Genomic DNA, 22,273 nt, shown 5'->3' with positions numbered 1-22,273 from the left:
CTGATGCTGATTGCCCTCAAATTCCTATTATTAAAAAGTCTTGGGATGATAAACCTGACCCCATTAATTGAATCCAGAATGTTCTAAGTCTTATCGCATTAGTATTATTTGTATGATATATTGGTAAGAGCGAATCATTATGGGCAAAATTCAGCACTCCATTACCACACGCTCAACCCCATTTAGATGGATGGCATTTTGTGGCTGTAACTGAAAGCACAATTTAGCCCATTGGACTGTTCTGATTTTGTGTCAGTGTGACTTCACGGACTGCATTGTTGCTACTCCAGACTGACACTGCTGCAAGTGAGAGTGGAATCAGGCCCACGACAGTCATTACAAATTCCAATGTTAGGTTACATCTGGCAACATTTCATGCCATGTTAATAACATGTCATCAATCATACTAATGGCACATTGTAAAAATGCAAGGACCCAAAGTGCGACACAAAATGCAAAGTGGAAACGCCCGGGAATTGTTGCGGACAAAGTCTGAGCTCACCTCCACTGCCAGAAATGTGAAGTAATTCCTTTGAAGTCAGTGGAGTTACTCTGGATTTGTACTGGTCTAACTAAGATTAGAATCTGTCCCTTACTACTTCTGGACATTTCAAATAATGGTGAAGGATCACCTTGTTTCCTGAAAGATATTGTGGTAAATGAACCTTGCAGAGCAATCCCTCTGGTACTAAGAATCTGAAAAGAAAGACACAGACTCCTTTGCCTGGATGCAATCAGGGGTTTATGTGTTTTCTCCCATTCCAGGTTATTGACTGTATAGTGTTTTATTTGGGCGGGAAGTTTTTAATGAATTTTTCACACTGTAAAATATCTTCAGCAGACAACATGCTTCCATAATACCCAATTTTGCTGGCTTGAAAGGGAGAAGAGGATTATTCCTAGTGGGCCAGGGGAAGGCTAAGAGTACAGAATAAACTGAGTGGGTAGAGAGAAAACAGTGGTATTAAGGAAGGAACCAAGATCTCATCAACACCTTTGTCTTTTAACCGTGAAAAGAAAAATCTATATAAAAAATGAAGGCCCTGATCCTGTAAATATTTAAATACATGCATAATTTTACATAGGGGAATAGTCCCGCTGAAGTCAATGGATTACTACGTACATGAAAAAAAGGACATGTGTGTTTAAGCGTTGGCACCACTGGGGACTGTTGTCTGTCTGGCTTTCTGCAGCAGGGCCACTTCAAGAGCAGAACCTAGCTGGGCATTTTCAAAAGAGAAATGGCAGTGAGGTGCCTATCTCTCACAGGATGTCAATGGGAGTTAGGCACCTCACTGCCATTTGTGCTTTCGAAAATCTTCTCCCACCCCAATAATATCATAAAAGTAATACTTAACACTGGTCCTGCTTTTCATCCACAGAACTCAACGACCTTTACAAAAGATGGATGTGTCATTGTCCTCACTATAAAGATGGGGAAACTGAGGCACAGAGTCGCTAGCTTACTCAAGGTCACATGGTAAGTCAATGGCAGGGTTAGGAAGAAAGCATAGGCCCCCTGATTCCTATGCCCTATCCACTGATACATACAGATCACCCATCATGGAAATTGACATAGTATAATAAGGTGTGTTTCTATGACCAATTTATGCAGGAAAAACAATGGCTAGATGTAAAACAGCAATTGCAGTGGCTTTACCTTGATCTATCCTGTACTCCTTTGATTATACTAAGTGCCCTCTATAGGTAATACCATGAGCAAGTCACAAAGAGACACCCACGGTTAAAGAAATGGAAACATTAGAATGAAGTTTTAAATATTTACAAATATATTAACAAATGGGAAATTGCTATAACAAACGTGCATTACAGCTGTTTGAGGTTTTAAGTGGGCTGTTTTAATTATGATTTTTTTCTTGTGTTTTGGTATTGTATTTGTTGTATACAGTGACCCCAGCATCTCAGCATAAAGAGACGTTACCAGGATCATTGCAGATTCACATTGTGATATTGCAGTGCTAAGAATGATGCCAGAGCATCATTTTCCTTGGTCACCTCCTTGACCATTGTAAGGCCCCAATCCTGCAGAAACTTATGCTCTTGCTTAATTTTATACACATGAATAGTTGAGACCACTTACATGCTTAAAGTTAAGCACCAGGGCTTGAATCTTCCTTGTGGGGATTTGCCCTCTTATATACACTGTTTTCCCAGCATGCCTTTGTAAGGCTGGCCCTTTAAATTTGGCAGAGCCAAAGAGCTCCAGCTCTAGAGAGGCCATTTTGCAACTGGTGACTGCTTGCTGCATTCTCTGTCTTCCAACTGGTAAGTACCTGTTATGGTTTTCCCCAGCTTTCCCTTTCTTATTGCTGATTCTCACACATGTGACTTAAGACAGTTCATCCAACAGTACAATCTAACTTTTCCTTTGTGTCTGATCAGGGTAAAAATGCTGTCATACATAATTTCCTAAGATTAAAATATGTCCATAGTCTTGCAAAATTGTCTCTATTCTTTAGCCAGTAATGAAAAGCAGGGTCTGTTCCAAATCATACTGCTTAAAAACTCTGCCTTGGCCTCCATCTCCTGCACTAGCTTGCAGTATTTTTGCTTTCTCTTTTTGAAGACCGCCCCTTGTTTTATTTCTGTTGTTGATATGTACTTAAAACAGGTGCAAGACAAGCCCCTTGTATAAGTAAATTGAATCTCTTTCTGACTGTTTCAGAGTATTCCTGGATTAAATAAAGCAGTGGTAACAGCTGAAGGTGATCAAAGATTGGGATGTCTTTCTGCAAGATGTGCTATAGCTCAAACAGAAGTTATGGGCTTGATACAGGAATTACTAGGTGAAGGTCTATGGGCTGTATTATGCAGGAGGTCAGACTAGATGATCACAGTGGTTCCTGCTAGCCTTAAAATCTGTTAAACTGGGTGGGGGGAGAACAGGATGTAAATGCACACAAATGAGTGGGGTCCCAAAGTGTAGCATGATGCCACTAAACAGATGATTATTAGTTGAAGTAAAATCTTAAATAAATAAACCAAACAAAAAAGGCAGAGAACACTGAAATTGAAAGCTTAATTTCCATCATACAAATTCCAAAGTTTATAAATTGAATATAAGTGTATTATAATGAGAATCTGGTGACTCCTAAGCTCTACAAGATGGCAGTCCCACTTAGGCTGACCAAATAGCAAGTGGGAAAAATTGGGACACTTTTTTCTGGGAGGGAAGGTATAGTTGTGTATATAAGACAAACCCCCTAATATTGGGACATCTGGTCATCCTAGTGTCAGGGTTCCTTCCCCACTCTAGGGTACAGATGGGGGGACCCGCATGAAAGACCCCCTAAGCTTATTCTTACCAGCTGAGGTTAAAAATTTCCCCAAAGTACAAACTTTGCTTTGGCCTTGAACAGTATGCTGCCACCACCAAGTGTTTTAAACAAAGAACAGGGAAAGAGCCCACTTGGAGACGTCTTCCCCCCAAGCCCTACACCCCCTTTCCTGGGGAGGCTTGAGAATAATATCCTAATCAATTGGTTACAAAATCATCAAAGACCCAACCCCCTGGATCTTGGAACAATGGAAAAATCAGTCAGGTTCTTAAATGAAGGATTTTATTTTAAAAAAAGAAAGGTAAAAATCATCTGTGTAAAATCAGGATGGAAAATACTTTACAGGGTATTCAGATTCAAAACACAGAGGATCCCCCTCTGGGCAAAACCTTAAAGTTACAGAAAATGAGAATAAACCTCCCTCTTAACACAGGGAAAATTCACATAAAACAAAAGATAAACTAATCCGCCTTGCCTGGCTTACCTATACTGGTTGCAACATTGGAAACTTGGATTAGGATGGGTTGGAGAAGATGGATTTCTGTCTGGCCTCTCTCAGTCCCAAGAGAGAAAAAACACGTAAACAAAGAGCACAAACAAAAGCCTTCCTCCCCCCAAGATTTGAAAGTATCTTGTCTCCTCATTGGTCCTTTGGGTCAGATGCCAGCCAGGTTAGCTTCTCTTCTTAACCCTTTACAGGTGAAAGGGTTTTGCCTCTGGCCAGGAGGGATTTTATAGCACTGTATACAGAAAGGTGGTTATCCTTCCCTTTATATTTATAACACCTAGTCCCACTGTTTTTCATGACACTTCTAGAAGCTGCAGGAGCTGGTAAGTTTGTTAAATGAACAGCTGTGGGCGTCTTCATTTTTTTCCACCTATAGCCAGCATTTTTCCCCACATGGCTGCTGCTGCAGTCACAATGGGAGTGCTGGGCTGGTAGAAGGAAGATTGCAGAGAGGCAGATGGTACTGTTGGCTTCTCTTCTGGGATGGTAGAGAATGGGACTCACTAGAAGAGTGCAAGAGAGGCAGGAGCTGTTAATGGCTCCCCTGGCAGCACAGCAACAATACGCTGGTGGCCTGCCTCGTTCTCTACATTTTTCAGGGCAGCTCCCACCCTCTCGCTCAGGCAGATGTGCAGTTGAGATATGAACAGTCAGCCCCTTATTATAACCATATGCAGTAAGTCAAACTTTAAGGTGACAACAGTTTTCCCCATTGCCTCAATTGTACTTTCAAACCAAGAACGTGCAGAACAAGTGTTGTGTAATCTACGTGAATTACAGCATGTTTCATGTGCCCAGGCCCTGCATTGGGTGGATCATTACGTTCACAGCCATCATAAGCCGTAGGGCCAAATTTTGCTTTCACTTCCATCAGTGCAAGTGACTGGAGTTGCATGGGTGTAATTTACAGTAGAACTTGGATGTAGCTGCATTGTGTGGTTGCCAATGGGTGCAGAATTTGATGGTGGGGTGGTCTGTTGCTTTTACTCCAACTCGCCTTAATTACAGAGGCTGCTTTCTTCCTCTTCCCTAGATTCTTCAGCTTTTCACGATCAGTGTTGTGGGAAGCTTTTTCATGGGCTCATAGTCTCAGATCTTGCCTTATACAAAGTTTCATTTGGTACAGAAGAGATGTCTTTGCTTCCAGTTCCAGCAAAGTTTGTTTCAATGTGCTGCGTTCCTACCGTTTGGCTTGAGTTATGGGATCAAGGTCAATATACTGAGAGATCCTTTTGAAATGTCTGCAATATTTCATCTTTCTGTGAAGACTGTTACATTTGTATGTGGAGCAGAATTGTTTAGCCATCTCAGTAGAATGTGGTTAGCTTACTCCACATAAAATAGGTCCTCACAAGTGCCCTGGCTTACAGCCCATGGGAGCCAATTTTCGATCAAGCAGACTGTATCTTTCCATTCAGCCACCTTTCACTGGCAGCTGAGGGAGACAACCCCCCTTCTCCGGCCCCATTCTCCAGCTGTTACTTTATGGCTTACGGGTTAATGTGTTATTATATTTTTAACCTGCAAAATGTCTTTTCCATTAAGGTTTCCCCATTTGATCTACGTGTGTGGCCCTCGGCTTGTTGGCCTCAACTATTCCTCAAGGTTGGTCCATCTGCTTGCTAGCTTATCCAGTTTGCTGCCCAGCCAAAAAATGGTTGATTGTGTCATGGCCAGCTTATCATCTTTCTTTTAAAGTGCCTCACTGTACTCGCAGGCAGGTATGATTCTGTTAGGAGAGAGAAAGGTGAAGCACCCTCCATGGCCTCCCGTCCAAGGTCTGAATTAATCACACTCTGTTCCCTTTATTTGACTTCTTTCCTCATGACTGCCATTTCCTTCATACGCTGGCTGTCTGCCTGCCATGCTGCCTTTTCCAGTTTCTGGTCAGTGAACTTTGCTTTCCCTGTACATAACTTTGCTGCAAATGACCGGGAGATACTCTTCACTGAGACAATCCAGCCTGAGTGTTAGCTCCATCCTGCCTGCTCCTGACGATTTTGTTCGAACTAACTGGAATTTCTAGGTACAATATAGTAGGGCCAAACCCTCCAGCCCACATAAGGACCATGGAAGGCTCTGAATACAGCTGAACTGGTGAGACTCTACTGAGTTGAGTGTTGTGGGGGCACAATGTGGGGAATCCAGAGAGCATTGCAACCCTTGTCACTGTGGTACTGTGCTTCCCTCTACCCTAGTGTACCTGGGTCAAAGTAGGGTTTATGCAGATCCACTGGCCAAACCTTCCTAGGTAAATTGGGCCTAGCAGCTGCCGAGACTGCTGTGGTCCAAAAGCTACAATAGTACCTGTGGAGCGTCTCTGAAGCCTAGGAAGTTAGTGTCATTTTCTCCATTTTACAGATGGGAACAATGCAGTGACTTGCCCAGGTCACCCAGCAGCAGAGCACGGAATAGAACCCAAGTCTCATGGGTCCCAGTTCAGTGCTCTATTCATGAGGCCACACTGCAGCAAAGCAAGCTTTCTATTGATAACTCATGATTTTATCGTGTGTCTGGCAATTTTGGGGATTTTCTTAAAATTCCAGTTCTTGGAATTCTCTTATTACATGAGAATCTCAGCTCTTTTTTTTAAAAAAAGTAAATTTCTAGCCCTCATGGCTGCAGAGGAATGCTTGGAAATGTGAACATTTCCCAACATTAGAAGGGAAATAAAAGGAAAACCACATTTATTATTATCTTTTAATCTCATGATTTGGGGGGGGGGGTCCTGACTCACGAATTTTGAAGGCATAGCATTGGCAATACTGCAAATCTATTGTAATAAATACAGCCTCTTTTGGCTGCTGATGTGGTTATTAGGGCTCTGCAAATAACTGAATATTCAGTTTGGGTCTGAAAAATTGGAGAAGGGCGACTTAGATTTGGATCAACCCACAATAAAAATATTGTGAAATTAGTGGTGCACAGAAATGTCCCAAAACATTCGTTTTGTTTTTCCGAAGACATTTTGGTCATCCCAAAATGAAACATTTGATTTAGATTTTGAGCTTTTAAAAACATTTTTGGATGTTTTTTCTAAACAAAATTGAGAGAAGTTCCAAAACGAGGTGTCATTCCAAACCAAAAAGTCGAAAGGTTCTGGAAATGCTGAAACTGTTTCAATGTTTCTGATTTTTTTTCCCCAATGAAACAAATTTTATGAACTCGACTCCAATTAATGAATTGTTTCAGTTGACCCAAATCTGCATTCTTCACTTAAAAAAAAAAAGGGGTGGGTGGGCGTGGGGGGTCATGAAAAACTGCCCAGTTCTCATAGTTTATTTTATGTGGCCAAAGTTATATAAAGAACTGTGAAGTGCGCAGAGTGATGCTTGACCCAGCTCATGGTCCAGTCAAAGTTATAAGTGGCAATGCTAGACAAGGTAGAGTATATTGCAGTGTTGTCTTCCCTCCAACCTACTGAATAAATGGGACTCTGTTGTCATGTAAAGTGAAAGATGAAAAAGATAGAGAAAATGTCATTTGAGAGAAGAGCCTGGAAATTGTATAATGAAACCTGTCTGCTTCCAGGAGGCTCAGGTTTCATTCCAGTGGTGGAAGTGTTGGTGGAGGTTTAGAATCAGAGCACAATTGAAAGAAGTATCTTCAGTGGGAACTTGGAATATTGTTTGTCTCTCTGTCATTTTCTTTTCTTTTTATTAACAATACTTGTCAATCAATGCCATACAAGTAACGATTCTTCCATTTACATTGGCTAGCTTCCCTTCCCCACCCGCATTTCTATGTGGCAGTAGTAATCTCTAGCCAGGTTTCCAAAAGAGCACAGCTCCCATTTAAACATAAGTTGCTTGCTTATGGGAAGTAGGCAGCTTCTGGTGGCTTCAGAGATAGCTTGCCACTGTGCTAAGCGGCACTTAATGTTAACATATTCGTGTGGACCCTTCTGTTTCCCCTCTGGTTAACACTAATAAAGCCCTTATCTCTGTTTTAACCACATATACCTTGCTGTGCCCCTGCCTTGCACCTCAACATGACATGGGTGTGAGGAGGAGAAAAATAAATAGGGGGATGGGGGAGGAAAAAGAATGTTACACTACGACGTGATTATACCTTTTTTATATCAGCATGTGGGTGTAATGACAATCACAAGTGTTAGGCCTTTTCTTTTAACACTGGTTGGGCTCCATTATAAAGGCTATTTCATCCATCCTGACAGGTAAGATGATATGAAGTAGCATTTAAAGTCAAAAATTCGGCAGAAGCAAAACAGGAGGATGAGAATAGGAAATAGCCCAAACTCTTTACTATCACAAGTGCAAAGCCGTTTGAATTTGGCACGCTGGCCATGTGAGACAGGGCAGGGTAAGTGGTTGTCCCCAGCATCTTGCTTATGACATTTGGAAGGGGCTTGAAACTTCCTTGAGTCTCTTGTTGTAGCCTCTCCTGAGCAAGTGTGGAATTTAGAGATGGAACAGAATTATTAGACCATTCCCCCCCATGGCAGTGTACTGAGGTTCTCTATTGTGAATTCTCCATTCTGTAGGGAGAAGAACTCCTATGCAATATCAGTAGGTGACCCCAAATACCATGTAAATAAGAGACAAAATCTCTGCTTTACTGCCTGTAGGAATCGGTAGCAGAGCTCCACTGGCAGAAGCAACAACTACCAGGTCTCTGGTTGATTAGGAGCAAAGTATTGCGGATATGAGGCACACCTGGCCTTTTTAAAAATAAATAAATAAATAAAAGCCCGCATAGCCCATGTGCACTGGACTGACTGCAGGCAAAACAGAGGCAGGCACACATTACATTTAATATAGACAGCAGCACCCCACAGAGGGTCTCTGAGGCATTCTGTGCAGTGACTATTTGCCATAGCTGTGGAATCTGACTTAAGTGTAACCCTTCTGCCCGTCAGAGTTGGCAGCAACAAGGGCCGGGTTCAATATCTAGGGGTTCCATTCCAATAACACAATGCAAACCGGCTCGAGCCCCCACCCAGTGACCTGGGACAAATATATAACACCCCCGCTGGGCACCTCCAAGAGGCAATACTTCCCCTCTTGCAAGCACATAATCTGAGTGTAGCAAAAGCCTTTTAATAACAGAGGGAAACAATGTGGCATTATGTTGGGGAAACACCACCAACAGGATTCATAACACAACCCATGAGCAAAAAAAAAGAACCCACCCCAGGCAAATTGGGGCATGCCCTTTTCCCTTTGGTTCTTGAGTCCAGCAACCCCAAATCACCCAAAGTCCCAAAAGTCCAATGCCCCAAAAGTCTCTGTCCCTGGTCAGGGCAGCCCCAGAGTTCGAAAGTTTATCTGCGGAGCTTTACCTCCCAACCTGGGTGGAAATGGGACGGGGGTAAGAGGCACCTTATGTGATCTGAAGCTGACCGCCCCATAGCTCCATAGCGGCACTCCGCTCCGCCAGCCGCCCCACAAACTCCTTCGCTCAGCTGCACTCCGCTCCGCCAGCCGCCCCACAAACTCCTTCGCTCCGCTCCACTCCGCCAGCCGCCCCACGAACTCCTTCACTCAGCTGCGCTCTGCTCCGCCAGCCGCCCCACGAACTCCTTTGCTCAGCTCCACGGCCCACAAGCCGCTCCTGCCATCCACACACTGCTCCACGTCGAACTGCTTCACCAGCCGTCCCGCAAACTGCTCCACAATATATCTTCAGGCTCCCCCACTACTTAACACAACACTCAGTGATTTCAGCTCTTAGGTGAATTCAGCTTGTAGTAGGGGAGCCCCAGTGCTGGTGCACTGTCAGCCCAAAGTGAGCTCAGCAGCCTATAACTAGACTTCTAATGAAATCAAAAATAGCTCTGATATTCCACAGTGGAGAGAGGAGGAAGTACAATTAGCATGTAAGGCCCTCACCAAGGGGCCCATGCCACCAAGTATTAATACTTGTCCCCAACCTCTCTCCATTCACACAGTTTTGGAACCCATGACCCTTGCCTAGCGAGTGCTACTTAGTTGATGGTGAATCCCTCCATCATAACAAAAGGCCACGTACAGTTCCAAGCACAGTTCCCATAATCAGGGTAATAACAATTTATTCTTCCTGCCCCAATAACAGAGACACTGGGGATCCCACAGCAGCCAAAGTGACCATTTGGGCAGCTATGGTCTCATTCTAGGCGGGGTGGGTGTGCCTATGCAAATGAGATCGGCCCCTGAAGTTCTTTTCCACAACTTGCCACACCTCACCACCAGATGTCAGGGTGGAGCTCATCCTGACACTGCTTACATAAGGAATCCTGGGATTGCTTTAGATCCCCTTTCTTAGGGCCCCTCCTATACACAACGTTCCATGGAGTCAATGCTGCACAGACAGATCCCCATGCTCTGCAGCCTTCTCTGTTTCCTGCTCAGTTTTGGCCTGAGCTCACCCCTTACTACATGGAGGGAAAATCAGAGGGGAGGCAGCTTTTATGCAGGAGACTGGAGGTGGGGAGCCAGCTCAAATGCTAGCCAAGGATTCCCTATGCAGGGGGAATGTTCAGCCTTCCATTTATGTCCACTTTAAATCTCCTTTTTGTTCCCAGAGGAACACAAAGGAGATTTAGGAGCACTGAGCAGCTGGCTGTAGCTACTTGCGTGGAATTTGGAGAGGGGAGCACAAGTTGCAGGAGGGGAAAGTTTGGAAGAAGCACCAGGAAGTCAGTCTGCATACAACTGTAGTTGTAGTCGCTCTGTAAACAGTAACTTTATTAAAGAGGCATTTTAGTTTAATAAGAATGGAGCACTGTTTTGTTGTTGCCTAACATGTAGCATATGAAATACTGATTATATTTCTCCCACCATGCCTCTTGGAACTTCTGGGGAACGCAGCTACTACACAACCCATGAGGTGGGAAAGAATGTACTCACCTCTGTGCCTGGCTCCTTGTTCCCCTACCTTGCCTGTGCACCTCTGTAGGTGCCAGCATAATCTGGCCCAAAATATAATGGGCAGAGAATGGGAATATATTGCATACAACCAGGGGTTAAAGTAATGAGAGAGGAGGAGGAGGAGGAACTGTGCTTCCCTCTCCCAGGTTTGGGGGAACAGTTCTTCTCATGGCTCCCCTTCCTTGGCTGGTGCAGCAAGAGCTCCCCTTTCTGTTTCAATCTGCTTTAATCACAGCATGCAAGAGCTGGTGCACATGATTCTTTTAAGATAGAACCCTGCAAACGTTAAATGAGGTCAGAGGTAAAATTTTCCAAAGCACCTGAGTGACTTAGGTACCCAAGTCCTATTTTCAAAAATGACTTGGGGCTAGATCCACTGGCCTACAGAGTCAAAAAGTCAAACTTTCTCTTTATCCCAATGAATACTTCACTATTTATACTCATTGGAACAGCTTCAGCTGGAGAGATTGACCCACGCCAGCATACATTAGAGTCCAGTGGTTAGGGCATTGTCATAGATAGGAAACCTGGGTTCAAGTCCTTGCTCCAAATCGGGCAGAGTGAGGATTTGGAAACAGGTCTCCCACATCTTAGGTGAATGCCCCTAACCATTGGGCTAGTGGCTATTTGGGGGGACAGACACTCTTCCAGAGCTGCTTGCCCCTTTGTCCTCACCCACCACTATTTCAGATTTGGGGAAGATTTATACCTTCAAGTCAGTGGCACTGCTGTGAGTACCCGCATGGCCCCACAGTATGCCAACATTTTTATGGCTGACTCAGAATAACGCTTCCTCAGCTCTTGTCCCCTAGTGCCCCTACTTTATTTGTGCTATATTGATGACATCTTCATCATCTGGACCCATGGGAAGGAGGCCCTTGAGGAATTCCACCAGGATTTCAACAATTTCCACCCCACCATCAACCTCAGCCTGGACCAGTCCACACAAGAGATTCACTTCCTGGACACTACGGTGCAAATAAGCGAGGGTCACATAAACACCACCCTATACCAGAAACCTACTGACGACTATACTTACCTACATGCCTCCAGATTTCACCCTGACCATATCACATGATCCATTGTCTACAGCCAAGCCCTAAGATACAACTGCATTTGCTCCAGTCCCTCAGGCAGAGACAAACACCTACAGGATCTTTATCAAGGGTTCTTAAAACTACAATACCCACCTGGGGAAGTGAAGAAACAGATTGACAGAGCCAGAAGGGTACTCAGAAGTCACCTACTACAGGACAGGCTCAACAAAGAAAGTAACAGAATGCCACCAGCCATCACCTATAGCCCCCAACTAAAACCTCTCCAGCGCATCATCAAGGATCTACAACCTATCCTGAAGGACGAGCCCTTATGACCTTATGAGACGAGCCTCTCACAGACCTTATAAGACAGGCCAGTCCTCGCTTATAGACAGCCCCCCAACCTGAAGCAAATACTCCCCAGCAATTACACACCACACAACAGAACCACTAACCCAGGAACCTATCCTTGCAACAAAGCCCGTTGCCAACTGTGCCCACATATCTATTCAGGGGACACCATCACAGGGCCTAATAACATCAGCCACACTATCAAAGGCTCGTTCACCTGCACATCCACCAATGTGATATATGCCATCGTGTGCCAGCAATGCCCCTCTGCCACGTTGGCCAAACTGGACAGTCTCTGCGCAAAAGAATAAATGGACACAAATCAGACGTCAAGAATTGTAACATTCAAAAACCAGTAGGAGAGTACTTCAGTCTCCCTGGACACTCAATAACAGACTTAAAAGTAGCCATTCTATAATAAAAAAAAACCCTTCAAAAACAGACTTCAATGAGAAACTGCAGAACTGGAATTAATTTGCAAACTTGACACAATCAAATTAGGCCTGAATAAAGACTGGAAGTGGCTGGGTCACTACAAAAAGTAATTTTCCATCTGTTGATACTCACACCTTCTTGTCAACTGTTGTGAATGGGCCACATCCACCATGAATTGGCTTGTTAGCACTACAAAAAGTAATTTTCCCTCTGTTGATATTTACCCCTTGTCTACTGTTGGAAATAGGCCACATCCACCCTAATTGAATTGGCCTTGTTAGCACTGATCCCCCACTCGGTATGGCAAATACCATCTTCTCATGTGCTGTGTATTTATACCTGCCTACTGTATTTTCCACTCCATGCATCTGGTGAAGTGGGTGATAGCCCGTGAAAGCTTATGCCCAAATAAATTTGTTAGTCTCTAAGGTGCTACAAGGACTTCTCGTTTTTGCCCCTTAGCTGTCTTTTGTGTGAGTTAGGTGTGCTCTGAGCCCACCTGCTGGAACCCTTAGGCACTTAAACTAAGTCCCATTGATTTTTAATTCACTTTTGAAAATCGGACTCTAGCCAGGTCTACTTCTGCCAGCAGGGCTATCAGTGATGTGAAGAGGTGTACCCCCTGACTAATATAGCTGTAGTGTATGACGTAGTTATGCTGGCCAATGTGCTGTTACCAGTGTAGCTTGTTTCACTCATGAGGGTGATTATACTATACTGGTACCAAGTACAGCTTTGTCAGTATAGATGAGTCCACTTTGCCATTCTAGTACACCAGTCGTTCTATATTGGTAAAGTGCTCCTAGTGTCAACATAACCTTATTTTGCTCAGGTCAGGGCTAGAACAATCTATACTTGCAAAGCAGGGTTTTGCTGATGTAAGCTGCATCAACACTGGGAGTGCTTTACTAATATAGTATAGTGCTATAGTATGGTGTGGATTGCACCCTCAGCAAGTTTGCAGATACGCTGGAGGGTAGGGATAGGATACAGAGGGACCTAGACAAATTAGAGGAATGGGCCAAAAGAAATCTGATGAGGTTCAACAAGAACAAGTGCAGAGTCCTGCACTTAGGACGGAAGAATCCAATGCACCGCTACAGACTATGGACCAAATGGCTCGGCAACAGTTCTGCATAAAAGGACCTAGGGGTTACAGTGGACGAGAAGCTGGATATGAGTCAACAGTGTGCCCTTGTTGCCAAGAAGGCCAATGGCATTTTGGGATGTATAAGTAGGGGCATAGCGAGCAGATCGAGGGACGTGATCGTTCCCCTCTATTCGACACTGGTGAGGCCTCATCTGGAGTACTGTGTCCAGTTTTGGGCCCCACACCACAAGAAGGATGTGGAAAAATTGGAAAGAGTCCAGCGGAGGGCAACAAAATGATTAGGGGACTGGAACACATGACTTATGAGGAGAGGCTGAGGGAACTGGGGATGTTTAGTCTTCAGAAGAGAAGAATGAGGGGGGATTTGATAGCTGTTTTCAACTACCTGAAAGGGGGTTCCAAAGAGGATGGATCTAGACTGTTCTCAGTGGTGGCAGATGACAGAACAAGGAGTAATGGTCTCAAGTTGCAGTGGGGGAGATTGAGGTTGCATATTAGGAAAAACTTTTTCACTAGGAGGGTGGTGAAACACTGGAATGCGTTACCTAGGGAGGTGTGGAATCTCCTTCCCTAGACGTTTTTAAGGTCAGGCTTGACAAAGCCCTGGCTGGGATGATTTAGTCGGGGATTGGTCCTGCTTTGAGCAGGGGGTTGGACTAGATGACCTCCTGAGGTCCCTTCCAAACCCTAATATTCTATGATTCTATACTATACTGGGAGCTCTCCTAGGGTAGCCCTGACCTCAGGCACCTAAGTATCATAGGCACTTTTGGAAATGTTACCCCATGTCTAATGCTAGTCTCTGAACCTTCCTCCCCTCGTTTCAACACATTTCCAGTTATCGTTACCTCTTATTCTTATTTCTTCCTCCATTTTCCAGTCCAGCTGACATTGTGCATAGCTGAGTCTATTTGAATGACTTTTCCAAGTAAGATTTTGTGAAGTGCTGTCTAACGCTGACTGCACTCCAGATGTTACTTTCTCTGTTAATTTTGTACTTTGATTTGAAAAAAAGATGATTGTTTTTATCTGGCTTATTCTTTTCTTTATGCTATAAATCCAGGGTGTGTATTAACCATGTTCAATTATCACCTATGGGCATGATCCAGGGCCCACTGGAAATTTAATGGAGCTCTTTCATTGGCTTTCATGGGTTTTGGATCAGGTCTTAATTGTTCACAGATTATTTGTTCCATTATTTTCTCTAGAAACCAAAATCAGACTTACTGGATGGCTGCTACATTTGCTTTCCCCACGCCTCCCACTTTTAAGTGCATGGCTATCATTTCCAACGACAAAATCACTAAGGAACCCAATTCTGTGGCCCTTATCCAGCAAAGCACTTACGCGTGTGCTTAACTTTAAACACATGCGTAATCCTACCAAGTTCAATAGAAGTACTCACATGCTTAAAGTTGAGCATGTGCTCAAGTGTTTTGCTGGATCAGGGCGTACACTTATTATCAAGAAAGCAAGGAAGTTTGAATGAGTTAAATTCACTTAAATGTAACCTGTACTATGGGACTAGCTCTCAGCTAAACCCTGATTGTGTGTTTCTGAAGAAGAGGTCTATAAACCACTCCCACAGCCAGATGCACAGAGTGGGAATACAGGTTTACCTGAAGAATTTGTTAGGAGTGGTGTTGCCCTGATCACATGCAGAGATCCAGTGAACATCTTATGCATGAGAACCTCCCTGACAGTAAAACTTCAGCTAAAGCAATTATTCTTTACTTTCATAGCAAGAGAACTGGTTTTACAAGGTAATAAGCAGGGAGGGGTAAACCCTTCTGAGTAAAAATAAGAACCAGTGCAAACGTCAAATCCAAGCAGCACTTCTGTAAGTTTAAAGCTGTTTTGGGTAAGTCTTCCTCAGCCCTGGCACATTTACCTTTGCTGAATTCCATTTTTTGAGGCATCTGCTGGGCTGGCTGTTGTATTCATCTCTTGTGCTCTGATTCTTCCCCAACAGAGCCTGCCCGACTACCCCTGCATATCAGACAGTTGCCTGGGGTATTAAAATATTTAGGGATTGTTTAATGCACTGGAGAAGGCAAGTACTTTCCACTTTGCCTAGGGACACAGCAAATACTCTGGAGCTTGTGAAGAATTTAGTGACATGAGGGAGGAAGAGGGGGGAAAGAAAGAGGCCTTGGAAGGTTTTGCTAAGCATGTAAGGACAGAATTGTGCCTTGACTTGCAAACCAATCCATGCCAGAAAGGGTAACTTAGGATAGATATAGGCCCTTTATTTTGGGAAATGAAACTGAGTGAATTTCTGAAGTGTTTGTGATTATTCGTGACAAGAAATAGAATAGAATTTCAGTGTTGTTGTAGCCATGTCAGTCCCAGGGTATTAGAGAGACAAGGTGGGTTAAGTATTATCTTTCACTCACCAACAGAAGTTGGTCCAATAAAAGATATTACCTCACCCACCTTGTCTCTCTAATAGAATGTCAGTGTAGTCTTAAGTTACTACAGTTATGATTCTAATTACACTAAGGGCTTGTCTACACAGGAAGTGTAAGATTAATTAGATGAAGGTGTGAAGTGAAAGCCCTTTAAGTCCCTGAGTGGATGCTTTCTTTGAGAAGTAAACTGGCCACAGTTTGCTGAGGATTATGCTACAGCAAACTAAGGCCACTTCTGAATGAGAATATCCACACGGGTTAATGTATTTTAACTTCCCACTTTTAGTTAATAAGAACATAAGAATGGCCATACTGGGTCAGACCAAAGGTCCATCCAGCCCAGTATCCTGTCTGTCAACAGTGGACAATGCCAGGTGCCCCAGAGGGAGTGAACCTAAGAGGTAATGATCAAATGATCTCTCTCCTGCCATCCATCTCCACCCTCTGACAAACAGAGGCTAGGGACACCATTCCTTACCCATCCTGGCTAATAGCCATTAATGGACTTAACCTCCATGAATTTATCTAGTTCTCTTTTAAACCCTGTTATAGTCCTAGCCTTCACAACCTCCTCAGGCAAGGAGTTCCACAGGTTGACTGTGCGCTGTGTGAAGGACTCCCTTTTATGTGTTTTAAACCTGCTACCCATTAATTTAATTTGGTGGCTCCTAGTTCTTATATTATGGGAACTGGTTAATAACTTTTCCTTATTCACTTTTTCCACACCACTCATGATTTTATAGATCTCTATCATATCCCCCCTTAGTCTCCTCTTTTCCAAGCTGAAAAGTTCTAGCCTCTTTAATCTCTCCTCATATGGGACCCGTTCCAAACCCATAATCATTTTAGTTGCCCTTCTCTGAACCTTTTCTAATGCCAGTATATCTTTTTTGAGATGAGGAGACCACATCTGTACACAGTATTCAAGATGTGGGCGTCCCATGGATTGATATAAGGGCAATAAGATACTCTCCATTTTATTCTCTATCCCTTTTTAAATGATTCCTAACATCCTGTTTGCTTCTTTGACTGCCATTGCACACTGTGTGGATGTCTTCAGAGAACTATTCACAATGACTCCAAGATTTCTTTCCTGATTAGAACAGGAGTACTTGTGGCACCTTAGAGATTAACAAATTTATTAGAGCATAAGCTTTTGTGGGCTACAGCCCACTTCAATTCGTGATTAGTTGTAGCTAAATTAGCCCCCATCATATTGTATGTCTAGTTGGGGTTATTTTTGCCAATGTGCATTACTTTACATTTATCCACATTACATTTCATTTGCCATTTTGTTGCCCAATCACTTAGTTTTGTGAGATCTTTTTGAAGTTCTTCACAGTCTGCTTTGGTCTTAACTATCTTGAGCAGTTTAGTATCATCTGCAAACTTTGCCACCTCCCTGTTTACCCCTTTCTCCAGATCATTTATGAATAGGTTGAATAGGATTGGTCCTAGGACTGACCCTTGGGGAACACCACTAGTTACCCCTCTCCATTCTGAAAAGTTACCATTTATTCCTACCCTTTGTTCCCTGTCTTTTAATACATCTTAACTTTCCTGAGTGTCCCCATGTAGACAATGCCTTAGCTGAGAGGTGGGCAAACTACAGCCTGTGGGACCGTCCTGCCTGGCCCTTGAGCTCCCGGGTAGCCCCCAGCCCCTCCCCTGCTGTCCTCCCTCCCCCACAGCCTCAGCTCGCTGTGCCACCAGCACTCTGGGCGGCGGGGCTGCGAGCATCTGCCAGGCAGTGCGGCTGCGAGAGCTGCTGGGTGTAGGGTATTAAATTGCTCCCCGTAGGAATGTGCTGCTTATGAAGCACCAGGACTGGCAGTAGTTAGTACACCATAAGTAGCACATTCCTACGGGGAGCAATTTAATACACTACCCCTGCCCTCCGTACAGTTTCAGAACCCTGATGTGGCCCGCAGGCCAAAAAGTTTGGCCACCCATGCCTTAGCTACACATTTTAAGGCCCAGTTTCTAGGGACCAGATTTTTAAAAGTACTCAGCACCAAGCAGCTCCCATTACAGGAACTGCTAGATGCTGAGCTCTTTTGAAAACCTCACCTGAAGTTCTTACTCAGACAAAACTAGTCCCAGTGAAGTTAATTCCAGGTCAATGGGAGTTTTGACTGAGCAAGGAACTGAGCCTTTAATTACCATGCAAGATGGCACCATTTTAAAATATTGAGCTACCCATGCATCTGCATTCCTGTTGCTTTAAAATACCACCTGTCTTTACTGAATTTCAGTGAGTTCCTCTAAAACTGCCATTCCCTTCATGCAGGAAGGATGGAGTTTAAGGCTGCTACAGGGCAGGACTGTAAGTGCCCTGTAATCTATGTCAAACTATGATGTAATATAATATAATAAAGGCCATATTTGTCATATAACTATATAGGCAGCAGCTATTTGGAGCTCTAAAGTGTCCTGCTCACAGAAAATGGGAGCCTGATCCAACACAATTTTAGCCAGTAGCTTTTAAATCTTGTGGGCATGATTCTGATCTCTTACAGTGGTGTAAATTCAAACAAACTCGATTGAAGTGTTAAGCCTGCGAAAGATCAGAATTAAACTACATCTTTTTTTCTAAAATAATACTGGAGATTTAAACATTTCCTACATGTCTGTAGCTCACATCAGCTCACCCACTCGGTCCCACACATGCAACAGGTACAACTGAAGTGTTAACATGAGAAGGTTGAGCAACATCTGCTTTTGCCATCAGTTTACTTTAACTCCCTCCTTCTTTCTGGTTCACACCTTCGTTTCCTGCTGAGCAACCCAAATTGTTACAATATGGACTTCATACTCATTTAACTCCATTTACAAAATGAGGGATGACTATGCCATTGATCGCGTGGACCCTTTTCCTCACAGAATCCATCGGTGGAGGACAGTGGGCAGGAAAATCCTGTGATGTTCCCCTTGTTGAGCTTTCCCAGTGATTCTGTGAGAGGTTTGCCTCAGGCTGTATTAGCTTCTCAGCATATCCCTTGTTGGTTGCTAGGAGGGTGATGTGTGTAGTGCAATTGTCCCATCCTAGCCCAATCTTTCACCACAGGCTGATTCCAGTCTTTGCAGAGAGCTTCCATATCATCTAGAGAGAGAGAGAGGATCATGCCATGGAGGTTGGTGAGCCCCTCACACCCTTCACATGTGCTGGGGGGTATTCATGTAGGAAGTCCCCTCTCCTGCCCCGCCCCACCCCACCCCCCCACGGATCCCCTAGCATGTTCCAGGCCATAGAAACTCATTGCATCTTTTCGCAATACATTTCAGTTGTTGCAAGAAGGAACATGGAGGGAAAATGGATCAGTGAATAAATCCAATGAAAGAAAATTTATTATTTATTTTCTGTCTCACTGATGTCCTACAACATCCTAATGTCCCTGTGAAGAGCCCCGAACACATTAATGTGGAAGCACCCACATTTCCTATTCACTTCAATAGGAACTTAGATGTTTATCATCTCTCGGGTGTCCAGGTCATCCCCTCCTGTGGAAAGGGAGGGAGCTTTGGAGGAGAATATCTTCACAAAGACCCCCTCTTAGAGAGCCATCCCATGGGTTTTCCCACCCCACCCCTGCATGAAGAAAGCCCCAGTGGCTGACACCAGACCTGGTGGATCTCCAGGAATCCATGGGAAGCCATAGGCATAGAGGCTTTGTGCCTCTAAGTCAGGTCCTGAGATCCCCCCAGTGGATTATGCAGAAAGATAATGCCACTCCAGTCTCTCTCTTGTTTTTTTGGTATAATTTCTAAAGAGCTACGGGGTGACATCCCCATCCCTTCCTTGCCTACTCCTCCCTCCAGCCAGCTAATTGCCACCTCCTCTCTGGATTGCATAGAGAGGCCTCTGTAGTGTTCTGGAGTGGACAATGCAATGGAGGTGTCTGAGCTCCCCTTCCACACAGAAAGGAGGAAATCCTCTCCTGGAAGTTTCTTTCATTGCACCAAGGACAAGGATTTAGGGGGCTCAATCTGGCCCATAAACAGGAGTTACGCACATGCACCAAGGACAGTAGAGATTAGACCAAACTTCCATCTTTTCAGTTTAACAGGGCTTGCGTTTAGTAGATTTGAGCTACACAAAGATAGAAAAGCATGATTCACCTGAATGCTGGGTGGTTTCTCATATGAATCTGAATTAAGATATTTGGTAATAACTTGACAAAAGCTGCCACTCAATATTTTAAACCACATTTAATCTCTGAACCTGGGAAGCAGATTCTGTCACTTTTCACACATCTGGGTTTAACTAACTACTATACAGAGGTGGGACATTGTAATTTTTACATTTCCACACTAGTTTAGAACCATACTTCTGCTACATTTTTCATTGAGATTACACACCGCAAACATCTACAAGCAGTAAGTTGAGGTGCTTACTATACAAAATACCGTGTGTAAAACAAAAACCAAATTTGTATTAAAATATAGATCTTAGACCCTTCTCAGACACTGAGAACATAAATAAGAATCAATAGAAGTTATTTACACTGCTAGACACAGTACTTTACTGCATATTTCTATTTACATTTTCTTCTTTTGTAAATTGCTGCTAGATATATGCACACTGGTCAAATCAGACAGTTCAAAATATATTTAAATATTTTCATAGATCCCTTGAATTAGATAGAATAACGGACAAGTTTGATAGAACTGATGTCAAAAGTTTGGTTGGTTTCAGGTGATGGATAATGCTTCCAACTTAGGCTCACCAGTATGCATTCAATTTAGGTTTAGTACATTGTGGTCCAAATTCTGCCCTCACATCTTTTGGAGCCCAGTGTTGGCAATTGGGCTGCATGAGGGTTATAACCAAGGCAACATATGTTCAGAAACTTATGATTATTTCCTAATCAGCATATTGTGTCAATTAATATCTATAATACTGTGGTTAATTTTCATTTTGAATTCTTCAGGGTGTCAAAAAATCCAATGGTATTTAATGAACCCTTCAAATACAGGGAATGAGTATACTATATTGAGGTAATGAACAGGGATTTTCTGAATGATTACCCTTCTCAAAACAGACCCAACCCCTTCCCACCCCTACCTACACCGCCTGTAACACGCCTCCCTTCCAGCTCAGACTCCCACTTCTAGTAGCAAGTCCCTTCTCACCTCCACCCTAATAGAAGAAAACTCAGATCTACCATGTTTCCAAGCTACCTCAGCCCCTCCAAATAATACCAGCGTTTTCCATCAGAGGAGCTTAATGTAGTTTGCAAACAGTGGAGAAAGCCTCACAACTCCCCAGGTGAGGTAGGTAAGTATCATAATTATTATTCCCTATTTTACAGATTGGGAAGCTGAGGCACTGAGGTTGAGGTACAAACTTTCAGATGTGCGTGCGCTCTCTCTCTTTTCACCTTCATTTGGAGAGGTGGAATTCAGGTCCTAGCTATAACAATGTGGACACCCACAATTTGAGGGCATTTTTAAAAGTATTGAGTGAAATGACTTGTCGAAGGTGTCAGTGACTCTGTGGCAGACCCAACAACAGATCCCTGGTCTTGTCTCCTGACCCCACTTCTGTGTCTTCTCCGTAAAACCATCTTTCCTCTGATTTAAATACTCTGAACTGCCTCAGCCTCTGGTACCTTCCCCTTTGTCCTGACAAGAGCTACAGATTGGCTGTCTGCTCAGTTCCTGGGAACTGCCCACTATCCCTTGGTCAAAAGTCTGACTCTGCATCTCAGCCTTTGGACAGAGTACTCAGGGGGAGAGCCTTGTCTACAGCTGAGGAACACACAGTGCAAGACAACTAATGGAACTAATGATTGTCTAAGGCTTATTTTTGCCCTCTTTTGATCCTGAGGCCACTGTACACAGAGCCGGTTCCTAGGTGTAAGAAAGAACAGCCTGAGCATGCTCTGACTTAATCAGACGGCTATAATAGGTTCACAGGGCCAAAATGGCAGCCAGTGTTCTGTTCAGCATAGGGTGTCCCACTCTGAGCCTTTCCTCCAGCCATGACCTCTATTATGGCAGCAGCAGGTAGGTGGGAGCGTAGGAGCTGGTGTGCTAGCTTGTCGCCACTGGAAGATTCTCCTTGCACCGGGGTGATGCTCTCAGAATCTGGCAGTGATGTGACTCAAAATGGCCGTGCCTATTGGAGGATCTGGCCCTCATGGTAATTTGGGAACCTTCATGTAAAGCATTACCTTTCTAAACATACAGCTTATCAGTGATACCAAAGCAGCTAAAGATTATAAAAAAATATTTTTAACTTGCTAATTT

Source organism: Caretta caretta, chromosome 1 (genome assembly GCF_965140235.1).
Source record: "Caretta caretta isolate rCarCar2 chromosome 1, rCarCar1.hap1, whole genome shotgun sequence".
NCBI lineage: Eukaryota > Metazoa > Chordata > Testudines > Cheloniidae > Caretta > Caretta caretta.
Note: the sequence above shows the minus strand (reverse complement) of the source record.